This window comes from Lonchura striata, chromosome 8 (genome assembly GCF_046129695.1).
Source record: "Lonchura striata isolate bLonStr1 chromosome 8, bLonStr1.mat, whole genome shotgun sequence".
NCBI lineage: Eukaryota > Metazoa > Chordata > Aves > Passeriformes > Estrildidae > Lonchura > Lonchura striata.
The window spans coordinates 38,905,409-38,909,429 of NC_134610.1; the positions used below are offsets into that span (position 1 = coordinate 38,905,409).

A 4,021-nucleotide genomic window follows, 5' to 3' on the forward strand; every position below is an offset into this window, starting at 1 on the left:
TCCCTTTGCTGGTCAGTGAGAGCATCTGATAGCTCATATTTCCAAGTGCTTTATTTAACAGGAAACTGGTTTGTTCCTTCTTGTGAGTAGGATCGTTGGCTTTGCATGGGCAAAGCCACTCCAGAATTTCCGGCTAAGAAAAGAGTTAGGGAGCTCTTTTCAAACATAGTCCTGGAGGTAGCAAGCAGCTTGGCTTGGTAATCCTGTGGGGAAATAGAAGAATATCTGTTCTGATTTTTGTCTTCTCTTTCTTCCACAGCTGATTCTGTATCCCTGACTTCCCTTCACATCAGGGACACGTGGCTTGGAGCACAGGAGCTGGATTTGTCACTTAGCTGCGGCAGGTTGGTGCAGGTAACGAATTACAGGTGACTTGGAAACTGGGGAACAAAGGGAAGAAACTGTTATGTCTCTTAGCAAAAAAATTGGCTCCATCAGGGCATTAATTCAGGGGACTGACACTTCACCTTTAACGTTCTGCCCTGCTCCATCCTCATCGCCGTGAGCTATGAGAGCCTCCTGAGCTGTTCTCCTATAGACCTACCTTGTCTGGTCAAAAAAAAATCAGTATTTTATTACTGGGTGCAAACTCAGGGGGAAGATTTTATTCAACATCTCTCAGTGGGACATTAAAGCTCCAATTTCCCTTTTCTTGAACACTTTGAGAGACAATATTACTTCTGTAATTTTTATTACAGGCATTTTTATCTTTTTGAAGAACCAGAAAGACTGCATGCGTGTGCCCTTCATATCCATCCTCTGTCTAATACAGGACAGGAGAAGAAGGCTGCAGAGCTTCCTACACTGGGGTGTAAGTGCCCAGTATGAATAGAAGACTGGGCTCGGGAATTAGGACGGTTTGCTTGGGTTTAAAAAGCTTGAATGGCACTTCAAGACATTTATGTCAGACATGGTTTGTTTTTATTACCCTTTTTTAATTTAAAAAAAAACCACACACACACACAAAAAAAAAAAAAACAAACCAAACCGAAACCCTAATCCATCCCTGCTGCTGCGATGTGGGACCAAAACCCGCCTTCCCTGCGCTCGGAACAGGTGAGAGGTGGAACTAAAGCCCAAAGGATTTTCTGCTCAGTGACTGTAGCTGAGTTTTATTGGGAGCTCTCTGGGAAATCTGGCACATCGTTCGGGGATGTGGCCATGAGGGGAGCGGAGCCCAGCTGCAAACAGGCAGTGCCGGAGCGAGAACCTCTGCAATGCAAACCGGGCTTTCTTCCGTGGAATCCCGGCTGTGTGCCGCCCCAGGGCCTTTGTACAAATAGCGTCACCGGAGCTGCACATTCCTTGTGATAGGGATGGGATTTTGGGGGGGTTCAATAAAAAGGAGATGCAAAATGAGGGAATTGCTTTTACGTATAACTATTCTTGTCCTAAAGGGGCCATCGGCTCTGTCCCGAGAGCTGAGTTACGAGTGTGTGTTGAAAGAGCCGCAAGCCTTTAGGGGCTGCAGTTCGTGTGGCCTGGAATGAGGTGCCCTGAGGAAATGTGTGAGCCGGAGGGAGCCGGGGCCGGGCGGAGGGAGCCGAGCTGTGGGAATGGGCGAATGGAGGCGGGTGCGGGCGGGACTAGGCGAGCGTGGGCAAAAGCGGCCGAAAGGGCCCGAGGAGGCGAGCGGAGCCGAGCTTTGCCGAGTTCAGCCGAGGCGAGCCGAGCTTTGCCGAAGAGGCGAGTCGAGGCGAATGCGGCCAGAAATAGCCGAGCGTGGCCGAAAGTAGCCGAAGCTGGCCGAGGAGCCGAGTCCAGCCGAACGGAGCCGAGCTCTGCCGAGCGCAGCAGCCCGGGCAGGGCGGGGCGCCGGGGCGGAGCCGGGGCGCCGGGAGGGATCCCCCTCCTGTCCCTCTCGCTCCCGCTCCATGCTCCTGCCCGTATTCCCCCTCAGTTATCTCTCTTTCCCCCGTTTCCGTGTCCCCCCAAACCCGCCTCCTTCCTGTCCTGTCCTGTCCCTGCCCCGCTGCTCCGTTCCATTCCCCCTCTCTCCCTCTGCTGTCCACCGTCCCTCTTGCTGCCCTGCCGGCCTTTCCCTTCCCCGCCCGCTTTCCTCCGCAGCCCGACCTCCCTCCCCGCCCTTTCGCATGTCCCGCTCTCCCTCCTCTCTTCCTGTCGCCCCTTCGCTTCTTTCCCCCGCAGCCGCGGGGCTTGGGGCGCCGGAGAATAAAGCCCCGAGGGCCGGAGCCCGGCGCCCCCCGGGCCTTGCGGGAGTCCCCGCACGGGGCCGGAGCTCTCGGCGGATCCCCCGCGCCGCTCGGACCCCGCCCCGGCGCTGCCGGACCCGCGGCTCCGCCGGCATCGCGCTGCGAGCGGCCCCCGCTCCGTGCCGTGCCGGCCGTGCCGCGTCCCCGCCGCCTCTGCCGCTCCCTCTTTCTGCCCCTGGCCCGCGACAGTGAGGCGGGGCGGGAGCTTCGAGCCTTCTGGGGGCTGCCCCCCCTCTCTTGTTGCAGCGGAGTCCCTTTCTGGGGGATGGACGTGTGGGAAGGGCTGGAAGGGAGTGCTGGGCAGCTGTTCGGGGCAGTTGGACTCGTCCTGTGCCTTCTTCGGGGGTCAGGAAAAGGGGCTGAAGACTCGGGGCTCTGATGTCATTTGGGGCACCCCAAGGTCCCTAGGAGAGGGACGCACACTGCGGTGGGGGAGCGGGTGGGTGGCGAATGAGGGGAGGGGGTCACGCTGGGTGCCATCCCGCAGAGGGACCCAAAGCTGCCCCAAAATTCCCTGGGAGGGGTGTGTGTAGGATACTAAAACCTGGCAAGTGTTTCGTTTTTATAGCTATTGGTAAAGAACAGGAATCTATGGCTAAACTCATTTGGAAAGAAGCCCTCTCTCGATCCACTCATTTGTACCCAGGAATGTAGGAAACTCCGACTGGGGATGAGCAGTAGTTCTGAAAATCATGCCCTAGCCTTTTTCTCTAGGAACGAACCAAGCGAGTGCCCTGAAACCAGCGGAGCAAGGGGCTGAAGGGAACAGAAAGGGCTCTGTTCCCTGCCATTCCCCAAAAGGCGTCACAGTCCCGGAAGAGGAGTTTGTCATGCAGCCTGCCAAAATAAAGACCTGTCAAATCCTAGCTCTGCCTTTTGTTTAACGTGTTCTTACTTCCTATTTATGTCATCACAGAAAGCAAGGAAAGAATAAATGTGTCTGGTTCCCACTATTGCTCCGTGCAGGCATTTTTAAAGGCTGCTGTACTTCTGTCCTCTTTTTCCCACTCCAAGCTTGACTTTTCCCCTCCTTTTTCGAGGTCTGCTGCTTTGGGTGTCCCAAGGAGGGCTGGGTTCCTCGGCAGGGGTCTTAGGAGTTCGTGCTGATTCTGCTTTTTCCGAAGGTGTATCAAAGTGTGCCGGCAAAAGGACTGTTTTCTCCAGGGGAAAGCTTTCTCTCAATGACCATCACTGCACGTATGAGTTTTAATCGTGTACCCAGATGGATTAAGAAAAGCCGACACCCATAGCAAATTTCTGTTGGATCTGTGTCTGTGAGAAGTGGGCTGTGTGCTGGAGACTGAGAGACGCTGTTGGAGGGTGGCAACAGAGGCAGGTGTGAGCTGTGAGGATGAGGAGGGCTCACAGCAGCCCCAGGTGTGAGCTGTGAGCATGAGGAGGGCTCACAGCAGCCCCAGGTGTGAGCTGTTAAGATGATGAGAGCTCAGAGCAGCCCCAGGTGTGAGGATGATGAGGAGGGGCGGCTCCTGCCGAGGGGAGGTTATTTTAGGGAGAGGGTTTGCCTTTGCTGGCTTTTGCATGGAGCTGCTGGAGGAGAGGAGTTTATGGGGGGCTCCCGGGGCTGTCTCCTGGAAGGATGGTGAGAACTTCGGACAGGGTCCGGGGGATCACCTGGATCTCAACCTTGGATACGAGGAGCATTGCTCAAAGGAGGAGCCGAGGGACAAACCTTTGTGCCGAGAAGCAGCAGCCAAGCAGGTGAGCCGGTGCGCCTTTGTAGTGGGGATTTTTCTATTTTCCCTTTGAAATTTCGTCATCCTGAGGTTGAATTGGAGGGGGCAGTCCTG

The 4,021-nt window shown here is 55.5% G+C and overlaps 1 long non-coding RNA gene across 1 annotated transcript; it reads left to right on the plus strand.

The window, feature by feature from the left end:
* The first annotated feature begins 729 nt into the window (after positions 1-729).
* On the plus strand, positions 730-1,359 carry LOC144246665 (uncharacterized). The gene is made up of 2 exons (XR_013340332.1): positions 730-811; positions 1,057-1,359. It is a non-coding gene; the product is annotated as an uncharacterized LOC144246665 (long non-coding RNA).
* The last annotated feature ends 2,662 nt before the right edge of the window (positions 1,360-4,021 follow it).